This window comes from Grampus griseus (assembly GCF_964374135.1).
Source record: "Grampus griseus genome assembly, chromosome: 1".
Lineage (NCBI taxonomy): Eukaryota > Metazoa > Chordata > Mammalia > Artiodactyla > Delphinidae > Grampus > Grampus griseus.
Genome location: NC_139017.1, coordinates 9,686,219 through 9,703,392, shown reverse-complemented (window position 1 = coordinate 9,703,392; position 17,174 = coordinate 9,686,219). Strand labels below are relative to the sequence as shown.

The following is a 17,174-nucleotide window of genomic DNA, read 5'->3' as shown; positions in this document are numbered from 1 at the left end:
CTAGAGGAAAACTATTTGAACAATAAATATATGTGAACTCAAATCACATTTACCTTCAAAATTACGTATTGTCATTAAACCAAACTCTCAACTATCAGGGTGATTTAATTTTCCCCTCATCCTGTTTTCTGGACTTTAGTTATTATGAATGTATATGTGGTAGGCAGAAGAATGGCCTTTCAAAGATCCAGGCCCTGTTCTCCAGAACTTGTGGGTATACTATGTCACATAGCAAAGAGGAATTAAGATAACAGAAGGAATTAAAATTACTAGGCAACTGACCTCAAAATAGGGAGAGTAATATGGATTATTCAGGTGGGACCAATGTAATCACAAGGGTCCTTAAACATGAAAGAGGGAGGCAGAAAAGTCAGTGTTAAAGTGATACCATGGGAGAAAAACTCAACCAGACATTGCAGGCTTTGGAGGGGGACCATGAGCAGCTTCTAGAAGCTGAAAAAAGCAAGAAAATGTATTTATCCCTAGAGCTTCCAGAAGGGAAGCTGTTGACACTAATTTTAACCAGTGAGACACATCCTGGACTTCTGACCTCCAGAACTGTAAGAGAATAAATTTGTGTTGATTTAAGCCACTAAGTCTGTGGTAATTTGGTACAGCAGCAATAGGAAACAGTTTGCTAAGGTGTATGCACTTGATGACTATGTATATTTTCATGAATACCGAAAGAATTCAAGTGAAGTAATGATGAATTAGGTTAGCCCTTTCCCAACATAACTGCTGAAGTAAAAGGACTTTTGCTGTGGAGCTAAACATGATATAATGGGAAGAAATTCCTGCTTTTCCTCAGGAGAGAACATTTGCACCAGTAGGAATGAGGCAGAAATCTGGACAGGTGCATCAGACCGATGGTGGTGAGTAAAGCACTGGGCCAAGAGGGTTCAGTCCAGGCCATTTCAGGACCACCTGGTCTCTGACTTGCTCATCGCAGCGCTGATTTTGCAGAGGTGGGCAGAGCAACTAATGAGACCATATGACTCATGAGCAAGTGTGAGTAACCCATAGGAGATTTTGGGGCTCTGTGGGAGAAGAAATCCCTGGGGGATGGTGTAACGTTAGAAAGGAAATGAAGAATTTATTCTGGGAAAGGCAGTAGAAGCTCTAAGCAAATATAATTTTGCTATTAAAAAGACCCAGTCACAGATACAGAAAACAAACTTATGGTTACCGGGGGATAAGGGGAGGAGGGATAACTTGGGAGATTGGGATTGACATGTACACACTACTATATATAAAATAGTTAACTTATAAGAACCTGTTGTATAGCACAGGGAACTCTATTCAATACTCTGTAATGGCCTATATGGGAAAAGAATATAAAAAAAGAGTGGATATATGTATATGTATAACTGATTCACTTTGCTGTACACCAGAAAGTAACACAACATTGTACATCTACTATACTACAATAAAAGTTTTAAAAATAATTTTTAAAAAAATCCACACACTCAAGGTTAGAAAAAAGAATACACACACTCAAGGGCTAGTCATTTCATCCACATTTGAATTTGTCTCTCTTAATGGATTAATCAAGGAGGACAAAAACACAAAAGAAACCCCTGTTGTGAAATAAAGAGCCAGCTCAGAGGGAGGTCAGCTGGTCACTCTGAAAGAGAGCCTCTCAAGGTGACAGGGAAACTTTAGTCTCAGGTCTGATACCCATTTTGCCAGAAGCCCAAGTCTGACAGTACAGTCCCAGTAGGTTGGACCCTAGAGGATGGACTTCTACAATCAAACTTAAAAGAGACTGATAATAAAACAGGAATATAGCTTTTGTGCTCAAAACCATGGCACTTCCTCCCTGTGTCTGCCGTCAAGAGCACCTCATTGTCAGTGTCAAGGCAACCGAGGTGCTTAACAGCCCGAGTTTGCGAGATGGGCAAAGAAAAAGAGTGAAGGCTTTAGAAGGCCTGAAAGAATATTTTATCCGGTCAATGAAAAAGCCTGATGAACCATCCTTGTTCAAAAACCTAACTTTCCAGTGAGCTGAACACTAACGTCACTTGAAATACTATTTCTCTCAGTTTCTTGGACTTGGGCAAAGCTGGAGGAAAAATGTCAAATGCTGGTATTTAAATCATGTTTATGAACTTCACGTGAACCATATTTAAACACGTTATGAAAAAGTGACTGAAAATACAAGATACATAATTTATGTATTATACGTGTTATTTCTAGTTTTAGTTCTATCCTAAGGTTAAAACCTGGTCACCTAGAATTTAATTCCTTCATTAGGAATCCAATAAGCAGTATCTTAAGTTGGATTTCTGAAGACAGTCTCTCTCACTTTCTCTGTCGCCCCCTAGATACAGAGGTATTTTGTTTATTATTAGTTTCCTTCCCAATTTTTCCATCAACACTAGATCCTAGACATACCTCATTTTAGCATCTGTGTTCCAGTATTTAACAAAATAAACCAAACCAACCACCTTTTCTGACCGATGCTCAAGGAATATGGGTATGAATGCTGCTAGATTCAAAGAGCAGAGGACAACTATGACCAAAGAAGGTTTTCACAGAGACTGTTTCTCAGAGGTCATTTCTTTTACACAGTTGCGAGCAATGAAGAGATCCTCATCGCAGAAGTAAACGCGGGTCAGAGGTAATCACTGCTAAACGTCAGCTTGGTCAGTCAAGACCACAAAAGAAATGTAAACACATTACCTAAATAGTGGCTGCCATTACCTTTCAAAAGAGAACGGTGTGTGTGGTGAGCCTGGCCTCCAGATCCTTGGCCCGCCGCTGAAGCCACCGCCGCTCGCACTCCCGCCTCAGAGCGCCTGCTGACCCCACGTCAACCCCGCCGCCGCCGCCGCCAACGTTGACCCCACGTCGACCCCGACGCCGTCTCGCCTCCCGCAGCACCCTCGCCCAGGTGCCGTGTCAGAGTAAGCCACCTGCACTGCAGGAGGAGTGGTTGCATGGCTCTTGGGTGGAATTACACTTTGGCAATAATGGGAACGCCAGCGTTGTTCAGACTCTGTTTCTGTTTATAATGGCGACGTGGAAGAAATACTGCTGGGTGTGCAGCATGAGTCTGGACGGAGTAGCCCCAAGACTTCTCTGTGACCGCCCACCTTGCTCACAGACCTCGCAAGATACCAATGGAGCTTCCAAAGCAGACACACTAATATTGATGAGAAAAACAGCTCTCAGTCGGAGGAAGATTACATGGAGACAAAGAAAGACGGAGAAAGCCTCTTGAAGAAACACTCAGACTGGTTATGGGACTGGTCAAGTCGGCCAGAAAACATCACTCCTCACCCCCACCCCCAGTTCCTCTTCAAACCCCCGCAGCGCACGATCGCGCTCAGCTTGAGGAACACGAGTGTTAGGGAGAAAGGGGGCATCTTCTCTGCAGCGTTTCTAAAGTTTTTCTTCCGTCTCTTCTCTCTCATCTGCTAGCCATGGGGTTGGGTATCTATATCTGAAGGTTACTGAAAATATCCACCATAACCTTTTAATGAAGAATTGGAATCCAGCTTTTTCATTTAGTGGGAATTTACATTGGGGTTTGCAACGCAGCTTACTATCATCTTGGTCCTTGGGTGGCTGCACCACTTGTGTCATTTCTTAGGTAAATGCCACATTCCGAATTCAGTAAAATAAAAATAAGACACTTAAAAAAAAAGAGTGGTGTGAGTGAATATGGAGCATGTGGAGTTGAGAGGGAATTTCATTATAAAAACACTAAAACACTCCAGGACTCTGGGTGAAATGTTCATGAAATTAAAAACAAAATTATGTGGAAATTTCCAACAGAGGTGCCTACAACTATAATATATATTTAATCATTACTGGCCTCCCCGATTTAGCCACTCATGTTTAGTAAATGGAAACAATGTGAAGTGGGAGAAATATCAACTTTTGTAAGTGGGTATTTTCAATGAAATAATAAATATATTAAAATAAAGATTTTAAGCCTCTGGATTTCTTGTCATTCCCTTATAAATTCTCATAATATGAAAACATGCTTGTTTACCCATGTCTTCACTTGAAAAACCTTGCTGACAACCTGTTCATTACCAAAGCAGACCATGCCAAGATGATACAATGTGGTTTCTACCCACCAAGAGCTTTTATTCTGTAGAGGAGAAAGGCACATGCAACTTCTCACACAAGGGGACAATGGGATATTCTAATTGAAATTTTTCCAGTGTCCTTGTTTTGATGTCCTCACTTGGCTTTGGGCTTCACTAAGTATCCTTGCTCATAGAGTCTGTATTTTAGTTCTTTCAGCTATAATCCACTTTTATTATACCTGAGCTCTGTCGATGTGGTGGTAAGGTGGGGGGGAAGAAGAACATTCTATGATCTTCTGATTAAATCTCAATCATTTGATGTGTCTGTGTCTCGGAGGTATGACCTTCACAAGTGTTAATCCAGCCTTTTTACCTTCAGCCTCCTATGCCTTTCTCTGGCTGCAACATTCCCAAATCGATTTATTTGAAGCCCTGATTCTAGATGCCTGTTTTTCCACCCCTTAAGTAAGACAGGAAGGCTGAAGTGAGCTCTCTTCCTTCATCTGGATAAAGTTAAGAATTGGGCGAAGTCCTTTCTACTGGAAAGTAGACCTCTGATATGGAGAAGGCTCTGAACACGTTTCTAAATGGTTACTCTTCCCTTCCCCCTCCCAGAGCCAAGAGGGTATCTTTCTTGGACTTTCACCATAGACACATGATGGGGTTCCTGGAAGGAAAGCCCATAAAAATGTGGGTTCTCTCTAAGGTTGTGGTTCCCAGCAGTTTTTCACCCTCACACTAGTCTCCACTCAACCTCCCAGAATTCACCAAAATTACCACTTAAGTGTTACTACCAGTTTATGGTTCCAACAGCTTCTATTGCTGTATCTCTCTGGGTGCACTTATCTCTCTAGGTGTTGGGTTGCTGGTTTACCCTGTAACCTAGTTCTCTGATGCATCCAAGATATCATTGTCCAGTTTTTTCTTATCGTAAATATGGGAGTTCTGACTTCCAAGCTCTTTACATGTTTGGTCTGAAACTAGAAGCCACAATTCATTTTTGATGTATAATATTGAATACATGAATTACCACTGTGATACAATTTCTAACATTCCTATTTAGGGATGATCTGCAAGAAAAATATCCTAGATCCTTATTTCCACCCTTTGAAAATGTAACATAAAGTGACAAAAATATGTAGAACACATCTAGGGCAAAACTTAAATATATAGAGAGACTTTAACTTTTAATTTAAAAATGAGACACAATATTAATAAAATCCCCTAAATATACAATGCCCCATGCCCCCCCAACACAGTACCAGACAAATTAATGTAAACAATAACATAGAAAAAAAGAATAAACAAGAGGAACCAAGAAAACCATGTATAAAAGGGAAGAAGACTAAGTCTATAAAATATTTAACATACTGTAAAAATATAATAAAATGCACAGTTTAAAAAAATATGATTGCTGCACTTTTCGATAGGCCAACTAGGACAAAATCCAAAGTTTAGAAATAGACTTAAATCTTAGAGAAATTTAATATACTAGAAAATTAGCATCTCAAATCAGTGGGGAAAAGATGGCATTTTTAAAGCAGTTATGTTGGGACAGATGTATAACCATTACAAAAAAAGATAAATGTGCATTCTCACCTTGCTACTTACAAGATGATAAATTCCAAATGCCCCAAAGATTTAAATATTAAAAATGAAACTATGCCAGTGTTAACAGGAACCATGAGTAAATTTCATTAAAACCTGAGAGAGGGGCTTCCGTGGTGGCGCAGTGGTTGAGAGTCCGCCTGCCAATGCAGGGGACACGGGTTCATGCCCCGGTCCGGGAAGATCCCACATGCCGCAGAGCGGCTAGACCCATGAGCCATGGCCGCTGAGCCTGCAAGTCCGGAGCCTGTGCTCCGCAACGGGAGAGGCCACAACAGTGAGAGGCCCGCATACAGAAAAAAACAAACAAACAAACAAACTGAGAGAGGATAGAATTCTTCCTAAATATAACTCAAAAACTAAAAGTGAAAACTAAAACATTTGATAATTTGACTATATTAAAATAAAACAATTTCATTAAAACATAACCTAGAAAACAATAGGCAGAAGACAAACTGTGGTAAAAATAAAATACAGAACATATAGAAAGAGCTAACATCCTTAACATTTAAAGAGCTCCTAAAAATCAAAATAGAAAGACCAAACCCGAAGTGAAAATGAGAAGAAGTTATGAAAAAGAGAAACAAATGCAATTAGGATTTAAATATACAAAACTATGTTCAGATTCAGACATAAGACAAGGGAAAATTAAACAAGCATTTAGGGGCATTTATGGAAATAATGATAAAATTTGAATTAAGTCTATAATTTAGTTAATTATATTGTACCTCCAAAGGATACAAAGTTTCAGTTATGCAAAATGAATGAGTTCTGGAGACCTAATGTACAGCATGGTGACCACAGTTAACAATACTATATTATCCACTTTAAATTTGCTAAGAAGATAGATCTAAAATCTTTTACACACACACACACACACACACACACACCACAGTAACTATGTAGAGGGGTGGATAAGTCTTTTATGATTGTGGTGATGATTATTATTATTATCTCACAACGTATACATATATCAAAACATCAAATTGTACCCCTTAAATATATACACTTTTTTGTATGTCAAAGATATCTCAGAGAGGGGCTTCCCTGGTGGCGCAGTGGTTGAGAGTCCGCCTGCTGATGCAGGGGACACAGGTTCGTGCCCCGGTCCAGGAAGATCCCACATGCCGCGGAGCGGCTAGGCCCGTGAGCCACGGCCGCTGAGCCTGCGCGTCCGGAGCCTGTGCTCTGCAGCGGGAGAGGCCACAACAGTGAGAGGCCCGCGTACCGCAAAAAAAAAAAAGATATCTCAGTGAAGTTGTTTAAAATATAATACTATACGAATGTTAATTTCCTTGTATTGGTAATTTTACCATTGTTATGTGTTACGTATGATATTAACCTTAGGTATAGCAAGGTGAAGGGTATATATTTATGTTGCAACTTTTCTGTGTGTCTATAATTATTTCAAAATAAAGAGTTAATTAAAAAATTAAGCTACACACACGAAAACAAAACAAAATATTTTTAAAAATAATGAATGACCACTTTATATTTATCTCTCAGTAAAAATCCAAAAGCTTGAAAATGCAACTTGTTGGTAAGGTTGTGAGGTAACAGGCACTCACCCTCCTTCTTGGTGAGAATACAAAATAGTATAGCCTTAAGAGAGGGACACTTTCAACACAGTGTTTACCATTGAATTCAGCAAAGCCATGTGCAGTATAGTGATTTATAAGAAATATGTATTTGGTTATCCCAATGACCATTTCTCATATATTAGTGGGTCTTTGTCCAGGGTTCCAGACTCACAGCTCCCCAAACCCTTGGAATTTCCTAACTGAGGAGAGATATAAAGGTGTCTTTGGGGCTTCCCTGGTGGTGCAGTGGTTGAGAGTCCACCTGCCGATGCAGGGGACACAGGTTCGTGCCCCGGTCCGGGAAGATCCCACATGCCGCGGAGCGGCTGGTCCCGTGAGCCATGGCCGCTGAGCCTGCGCGTCCGGAGCCTGTGCTCCGCAACGGGAGAGGCCACAACAGTGAGAGGCCCGCGTACCGCCAAAAAAGCAAACAAACAAAACAAAACAAAAAAAGAGAGAACAAATAAGTATACACAAAATATCATAGGTGCTAGGGGAACAACTCATTACTATAAAACAACTTAGAGTAATAATAGAGGAAAAATTAAGTATTGGTCAGGTGACTTCAAATGACTTGTATTTTGGAATAACCGAAAAGTCCTGATCAATAAGGAAATGTTATTCTTTACAGAAAAATTCCATGGAAATTGAGTGGAACGAATTATAGAATTAGAAAACATCATTTTGTACTGCTGCTTAAATGACAGGTTTGGGCAATGATAATGAATATATACTACAGACATTTGGTGAATAATGGATAAAGAACTGAATATTTACATGGTATCAATGTATCCCAAGCTCATCACTGGGGAAAAAGCACAATGACACAATGCAGGAGTCATTTTGTTACCACCTGAACCCACTGAACTATCTTAGGATACAGCCAGTAGACACAAATCCATATGTGACCCATTTATTTCAACTAGTAAATAACATGAAAAATTGGGGGCATCAGAACATAATACTGTTTTATACTATAAGTGGTTTAAGAGGCATAACTAACAATTGCAACGTGTGGACATATTTTTGGATGCTGATTAGAACAAACTATACAAAGACATTTTTGAACAACAAAAGAAATTTGAATATGGACTGGGTTTAGTAAAGATATCAAGGTATTTTTTAGGTATGATAATGGCATTGTGGTTATTTAGAAACTATTCTTTATAAAGACATGCTGAAATATTTAAAAGGGAAATATTAATGTCTGGGATTTGATTTAAAATGTTTAATCAAATTTCAAAAATAAGGACAAAAAGGATAAAGAAAGTGTGGCAAAACAGTGTTAATTTTAAAAATGAGTGTTAAAGGTATGGGGACTTATGATATTCTATCTACTTTCAAACTACAGTGAAAATTGTATGATATTTTCCAAAGTTTTTTAAAAATTTTTTTGGGGGGGGACAAAATCCATCACAGTAATTCAAAAATTTCTTTTTGTTGATACCTAACAATTTTTTTGCTTCTCATAGTGATATTTGAGAAATTAAGTGCATTTTATCTCTTAAAAAGCCTGCAATGAGGAACTAATTTGAATGACAAAAGAAGGAACAACTGAACAGCAAAATAAATACTATGGTACTAGACTGTAACTCAAAATATAAATATACCCAAGTCCATACTGATAAATTACTGGATAAATAGAAGGAAAGAGATAAATCTTCCTTACAAAAGAATTAAAAATAATTTATATAGATACTTCCTCCTCCTCCTTAATTGTGGGCTGAACTTAGTGAGTTGCTTCCCAAGAATAGCACACGAAAAGGTTAGAAAAAGAACTTTTCAGTGGAGAAAGCTGGCAAACTCTACCTTAGCCAGGAGATCAGGTCAGCACCACCAATGGTAAGTCATGTTGATAGTGCGTTCCCACTGATGTGATGTGATTCACTTCTTTGGTACCTTCTCCCAAATCCATAACCTCAGTCAAGTCATGATAAAAACATCAGACAAACCCAAACTGAGAGATATTTTACAAAATACCTGATCAGTTCTCCTCAAAACTGCCAAGGTCATGAAAAACAGGGGAAGACCGAGACACTGTCATGGACAGAGGCAACAAATGAGATACGATTAGGAAATGCCACATAGAATTCACGACTGGGTCCTGGGACAGAAAAATGGCATTAGTAGAAAGAACAGAAATCCAAATAAAGTCTAGTTTAGTTCATAGTAATGGACTAATGCTGATTTCTTAGTTTTGACAAATGCACCAGGATTATGTAAGATGTTAGCAATGGCAACAGCTAGGGAAAGAGTATGTGACAACTCCTGTATTATCTTTGTAACATTTCTATAAATCTATAAACCTTCCAAAATTAAAACTTATTAAAAATAAATTTCTGATCAAATTTAAAAACTTAACAATGTATTATTTGAGTCCTAGCAAAAATAGCAATTAGGCATTAGAAAAGAGGCCTTTACAGGACTGCAGGTGGGGAAGGACACCATTGAACTGCATAATACTAGAGAAAGTGGGTGAATTGTCCTGGGACTAAAGCCTGGAAGAGAGGCAGGCTAATGGGAGCTTTTATCCACTTGCAGATTAAAGCCTCTGTGGGAGAGGAAAAGGAACCTTGTAGGAGTCAAGTCATAACTAAAGAGAGGGGTGCTATACATAGAACATAAGCAGAGCATTTTCCCAGCTCAAAGCTTTTAGCCACTCACAGATGAGCTTGGGGAAGGCCTGGGAATTATAAAAACCAGATTCCAGTTTCAGCTCTGCCAGTAATATGCTGACAGTGAACAAGTCATGTGATTTTTCTCATTCTTGATTCTCTCAACTATGGGTTGAAATTCATCCACAGCTTTGAGTCTATGAATTTATAAAGGCAAGTTTTTTAATCCCTTTGGATATTTGAATAAAGCTTTATATTTGACAATGACATAAAAATTTAAATATATTGCAATATGAGAGGGATATAAAAATAGTTTTGGTCAGCATATAAAGCTCTAAATTCTCATTCTGACAAGTCCTTGGTTATGGCAGGAGGTAATTTAGCATACAATTACAATGTATGTAGGTTTGACCATAGAGAGTCATGCCTTTAATTCCTGAAGTATTCATCATACTTGCTATAATATTACCTGCAAGTATCATTCAGAAGCACAGGAACCTGTTGGACTGCACCATGAATGTGCAGTCAGCAAGGTCCAGATGATGAGAAAAACTACAGCCCAGTTTTTCAGTAGACTAATTGTAAGGAAAGAAGAGGACTGATTAGGGACTTATTAAAAGAGACTTAAAAGTCATATTAAGTTTAAAAAGGGAACGGATAAATATAAAAGCATGCATATCTGGGTTATAAAACTAAAAATGAAGTGATCATTATGAACTCCAGGATAACAGTTACTCATGGGGAGACAGAGAATTTGTAATTGTGGTGGGACACATGGATGGGGCTTCTAGGTGACAGGCAAAGTACTATTTTTTGACCTGAGTAGTAGTTCCAAGGGTGTTAGCATTTTAATAATTCTTTACAGTATACATTTGTTTTGTGTAGTTTTCACCCTTTATTTTATTATAATATGTAATAAAAGCTTCATGTGTTGCTGGCAGAATGCTGTGTACTCCATTTACAAAAATGAATAAGAAACTTTTCCTATAATCAAAGGCTAGAATCAAGTAGAAAAAAAAAAGGTGACAAAATGAGCAACAGAAGCTTGCAATTCTTATTATGAAATTAGATAGAGTGAAGTCCAGTGGATGGGGTGTAGTTTTGCCTAGTTACGTTATAAGTGTTTTTGAAGGAGACATAATGCAACGCTTAAGCTTAATATTTAAAGGTTAATCACTGTTTTCAAATGGACAAGAGGATGGAGCCATCCAGAAAGAAGGGGATGATTATTTTACCAAAACATATTTTTTAACAGGTAAAATCATGACTCATACAAATGTAAAATAAATATGTATCTAAGATTTTATTTAACTCACTAGTTAATGAAGGAATTAGTAAGATGTTATAGGTGGTTCACAGAAGAATTCAAGACGCACACACGTATTGGTCAACAGGAATGCTAAAATGACTTTACAAATAGGTACAAAATTCATCAATATCCATAGGGCAGTAATCAAATGCATCTCCACTGGGCTAATCTGTGTTTATGTGAACCAGAAGCATGGGCATTACTATCAGTGTTCAACAATTTATAGAACTGTCAAATACCTCAAAGACAATGAGAAGGGAAGATAACTCCAAAGGGTGAACTAGACAGAAGGGATGGGGTGAGAAAAGAGGCTGAAAAGGTGGACAGGGGCCATATCATGAAGCTGAGTGAAGCCTTTTATTTTGTATGGCACTAGGGAATAAGCAGAGACAATTCTGAGTGGCCCTGGGGGTCGTTTTCTCTTCTTCTTCTGTAGCTTAGGAATAATTTAGTATAGGAGTTGTGAGTTAGATCAGTGGAAAAGTAGTAAACTCTGGCATTTCCTTAACTAAGACTCTCCCGTTGATACACAGATGCTATCTGTCCTCCTTTCCTTGTATTTTGAGTGACTGAGGGGAAGCTTTACTCTTGGCACCCTTCTGTGAAATGTCCAGTGCAGCTATGCCCATGGCAGGCATGCTTTTACGCGGAATAAGGCAAGTGTGGAAGATTTTGTGTGCTTTTGCTTCTCTGCCTGTCAGTTTCCTCAATGAACCAAATGTAATATTTTTTAGGAATGTTAGTATCTTTTCCTCCTTTTGCATTAGAGGTAGTCAATGAATCTGTTTTCCGTTTAATTTTGTTTTACTGTTACAAGTAGCAGTAGTAATATTTTGATTTTCAAATTAACATAATCAGAATTTTGGAAGAACTAGTGTGAGCCAGTATTCACACTGTGTTGCCGTGTTGAAAAATAACCAAATTAGAAACTAACACACCATTGTAAAGCAATTATACGCCAATAAAGATGAAAAAAAAAAAAAGAAAAATAACCAAATTGATTGAAAGCAGATTGGGAAGAATTATGGAAATGGAGACTTGATGAGTTTTCTGGAATGTAAGTTCTTTAAGAGTTCCCTTACCTCATGCTGGTTATACAGTTTACTCTCCAAATGGCTGGTAAAATAGTACTGATTTTGACTACTTGATTGGTCATAGAACATGGGTATTTCTTAGATAACATCAAACGCTCAGACTTTCAGGTAGAACTAATTAGGCAATTAGCCCTTTATTTGAAAAGACTTATTTGGCGTTATAGAGTTATATTTTTCATTCAATGCACATCTGAATGAAAGAGACAGTTCTATCCCCCCTTACTTCAATCTCCTTTGTTCCCCTACAATTTAGCAGCTGCAGAACTGGGCTGTAGTTCCCCCCACAGCCGGAATCTCACTGCTTGCACCTTCATGGTGCAGTTAAACATGTTCCTCTGTCCTCTGTCATTTCTGCAGATTGGCAGCTGGGTCCAGAGACTGTATATCAGATTTGATCTCTTTGGAAAACTGTAAGTAGAATGTAGTATGGCTATAGGAAGCACATAATGTCTGCTTGTCTCTTTTTGTGATCTTAGCCACCGCTGAAGTTTAACACCTGTATCTAATCATTTGTTGGTTTAAAAAGCTGAGATTTTAATATTATTTCACTTTTATTTGTCTGTCAGAATATATCTTACTAAAGCAATACTTCCTCTCAGTCACTCTTTGGTTTCCCATGGTAGAGTTAATAAGAAATATAGGATAACTGCTTAATTGTTCCCTTTATTAACCAGTTTTCATTTTAATATGTTAATTTCTATAATCCTCTGCAGGTAGGCAATTCTTTTTAAATATTGCTATGCACCCACAGATGAAAATAAGTTTGATGTATTCAATCCACTCTCGTTATTAAAAGTACTGAAAGTCTGATCGTCCCTTTGTGGTTAGTGGAAGACTAGTAAGTTGGCCCTTGAATAATTTGAATTGACTCCATTAGTCTTTGATAGCTTCCCTTCTAACCGATATGGCAAGATTTGCCAGGCTCAGCTCGTGCATTTCCTGTCTCAGACCTCAGCAATGTCTCCACTAAACCTAGGTCGCTTTTAGTGAGAAGTGACAGTTCAAGGCCACAATATGAGTCTCATCACGAAAGCATTAGTCATTGTATCTAGGTCTTAATAGTGAAAAGAGGAAGGGAATATTTATAAGTAGGAAAAATATACAGCCTAGCTCCATCCAACATAAAAGACTGGAAACAATAACCAACCCAGTAACAACTTCCCAAATTTATCCTGATACAGTCAAACTTCAAGACTAAGGAGATTTAAATTAAATGCTTCCTTATTGCATCTATATGTCCCTTATTCCACCCTAAAAATTCTGCTTCTCAAGGACACAGGAGATGATAAATAAGAATATCCACTAATTATTCATTTTGAAAATTATTCTCAGAATACTAATACTACCACCAATGTAATTATTGAAATTAAAGCTAGGAAAGTTTTCTTGAATCCTGGCTCATTCTAAAAGTATAAGAAAACTAATTTCATGTGAAAATAAACAACAGAAATGTATCAAATTCAAATTCCATGCAAAGTTATCATAAGAAAAGAAAAGAACAAGGAACATAATCATATAAATGCACACATTCACAAAAGGTAAGTATGAAACTGAGCCTCATTTTAGTAGGTCTTAATTTCTCCTAATGCCAAGGCAAAGACAACAACGATTCCAACTATCAACTTTCTGTACTGAAGTTATAAAACAATAATATTAGGTTAGAATATAAATGAGAGTGTAATGGTTGGAAATGGGTTGTTGAAACTAATAATATTTATAAAGTATCTGTTTCTTGAGAAACTTAAGAAAACTAATTGAAAAGCTATGAGTAATTCCATGAGCAATAATAGCAGTAATGGAATTCATTAAGGTAACAGGATATGTGTGTGTTTGTGTGTGTGCGTGTGTGTGTGGTAAAAGATGGCCATGACCATGACCATGACCGATATAACACATATAACAAATATATAACACAACTGTTTTCAGACACTGAAAACAGGCAACATAGACATGCGATACTTAACAGAAGAGAGACAGATGAAGTGAGCCATACAACTTCAACTGCCTTCTTTGAAGACTTCAGTGCAGGGAAGAAATGTAAGGCTCATTTAGAGACTGAGAAGTTTACAGGGGTACTCCTTAAATAGAGCAAAAAGTACTATTTTAAGATGAGGAAATAGTGATCTGCATCCAGGGAGAGCAAGAGGGCTGAAATTTGCAAGACCAAGTACTAGAAAGAGCTCAAGAAGTTTGTACGAGGGTACCTTGGAGTCTGGCTGAACACCAAGCAGCTCTCACGCAGGATAAAACTCCACGAGCATTGACAGAGGACACCTACTGTGAGATATACGTTAACCTTCAGAGCTTACACAGGGCTAAGGGACATTCAGGTACTTAACATCCAGAATAGCAAAGCTTTAATAAACACTCTGAGAATTCATTAGAAATTTAAGAATCTTTCTATCTTAGTAATTAAGGCTATTCTAGGCTCACCATAACAAAGTTCAAATAAAAGTCTTTATGGACAAACCTGATACTCAGATAACTGCCTGACCAAGACCAACTCTATCATCATTAAATGAAGACTAATAAAGTCCTGATATTTAACATCACAAAATTCAAAATGTTTAGCATCAATATATAATTATTAGACATCTGAAAGAGTAGGAAAACGTGCTATTAGCCGGAGAAAAATTGGTATAAAAGCAGACCCAGAACCACAGTGAGGAATTTTCAAAAAAGGACTTCAATACAGGTATTTTAAATATGTTCAAGTACTTCAAAGAAAAAGAACATAATAAAGAAAAATGCAAACTATAAAAAAATGGAATTTCTGGAACTGAAATTTAAAAAATTACAGAATAAACCTAAAACAGATTAGGCACTGAGGAAGAAAAGATCAGTGAAAATTTCTATCAAGACATAGCAATGAAAAATATCTGAGGAACAGAGAGAAAAGAGGCTGAAAAAACTGGATAGTTCCTAAGTGACCAGGGGGACAATGTCAAGGGGTCAAACATACCTGTAATTGGAGTTTTCTGAAAATGGAAGAAGGAGAAAAACAAATAGGAGAATCAACGCCTAGAAGTTTCCAATTTGATGAAAACTATAAAACCACACATCCAAGAAACTAAACAAATCCCAAGTAGAATGAATATCTTTCATATCATAATCAAATTTTAAAAAATCAGAGACAAAAAAAAATCTGAAAAGTAGCGACAGAAAAAAAGACACATTAGAGCATAAGAACTATGATACAAATTATTACTGACGTTCTCATCAGGAATAATGGAGGCCAGAAGACAAAAATGCAACATCTTAAAAGCATTGGAAAAAAAGAACAAAAAAACGTGACTGTAAACCTAGAATTCTATCCTATGAGAATACTCTTCAAGCTAAAGGATAATTGTGCCCCAAAGAATGATTATCAGCTCAAGTCATCATGTAGCATCCACCCTGTTTTTCTTCTCCTACTTCCACCTGTCTGCACACACACACAGAGTTAGCCCACACATCTTCCAATTCTCTTTCAGACCTCTGGACAGGTCTTTAATGTAATTTACTTGTGTCCATGTTTTCACAGTCTCTCTCTCAACAGTTCTATCAGCCTGTGAAGAGCACATCTTACACGCAATTTCAGCAAATCTTATGAAAAATAGTAAATTCCTGTCTCATACTCCTCTGAATATAGTAATTCAAATATAGTCTTAGGGACTAGAATATGTCCTTGCTCACCAGCCCTTGCCCTCATTCACCTTTACAAAACTAAACCTCATATATATATATATATAGAGAGAGAGAGAGAGTGCTAATAAATACTAGAGACTAAAGGAGTTTGTGGTGGAAGTGTAATCTGCATTATCAACATCTGTTTCCAGCTAGACTTGCCATAAAGTGCCCTCCTGTACAATATTTTTAACAGTCAATTTTCAGCCAAGGTGAACTTAAAAATATGTTCAAAGTAAAACTTATAGAATCAGGGGCATATAGTATAAATATATACTAAATATTCTTTAATTTCATTTCTGCAAATGTTTTAAGCTCCTAGCTGGTATCCCTAAAAGGGATCCCTGTGAATCTTTAAGAATAACTATTTTCTTAAAATCAATAATTCAGAAAGATTGAAAATAAATTTTCTTTTAGATTTGTTAACTTTTTTTTTTTTAATATATACAATTTTAGAGGAATTAAAGCATTAACTACTGGAGATCAAAGACTTGGAAAGACTAAAGCACATGCTACTGGTGATCAAAGGCTCTGATAATTCCGGATCTTCTTTTCTACTGACCTCTGGGAATTTGTAAGAATAAATCACTTAATATCTATCATCCCTGCCTTTTTTTTTTTTTTTTAATGTGAGTTATGGTCTAGATCAGCATTTCTTAGATATTTGGGTTTCATGAAAAAAAAGAAGGTGGAAGCTGAACCAACTTTGAGTTGCCGTTTCTTTTTTAATAAGAACATAAAATAAACAATCCTACAAACTGCCGGCTCTAGTTACAATATTTCATTAAAAACATTTTAACATTAAAAAAGGCAAAAGGACAAATTCAGAATAAGTGCTTCATATTAAAAATAGATACTATTAAAAATAGTTTAAGGAAAAAATTACATATGATCTTTTATTCCCATTTTCATCATGGACTGGTAAAAATTTTACAAATGTCTGAAGTCATTCCATGGACCTGTGCTTAAAAATCATTGAATTAAATGCTTCTTACTATCCCCTTCAACTGTGAAACTCTATGATCTATCTTCTTATTTTGATACAATATGTAAAGCAAATGTGATTAACATTACATAGCATTATGTCAGTTAAATGTAATTTACCTAATTCAATGTATTTAAATAAGTAAAAATACTTAATTTTAAGAACAAGGGAAAATATGATTGGTGTAGCACTTTGCCACACACATTTTAACGCGTACTACACACGTTAAAGACCTTTTTAAAAAGTTCCTGTGGGAAATGACAGTGTCATTTGGGTC

The 17,174-nt window shown here is 37.1% G+C and overlaps 1 pseudogene across 1 annotated transcript; it reads left to right on the top strand.

Annotated features, from left to right (window-relative positions):
- Nucleotides 1–1,805: 1,805 nt before the first annotated feature.
- LOC309835154 (BCL2/adenovirus E1B 19 kDa protein-interacting protein 3-like) lies at nucleotides 1,806–3,449 on the top strand (annotated as a pseudogene). The gene is made up of 2 exons: nucleotides 1,806–1,999; nucleotides 2,794–3,449. The product of its transcript is annotated as a BCL2/adenovirus E1B 19 kDa protein-interacting protein 3-like (transcript).
- The last annotated feature ends 13,725 nt before the right edge of the window (nucleotides 3,450–17,174 follow it).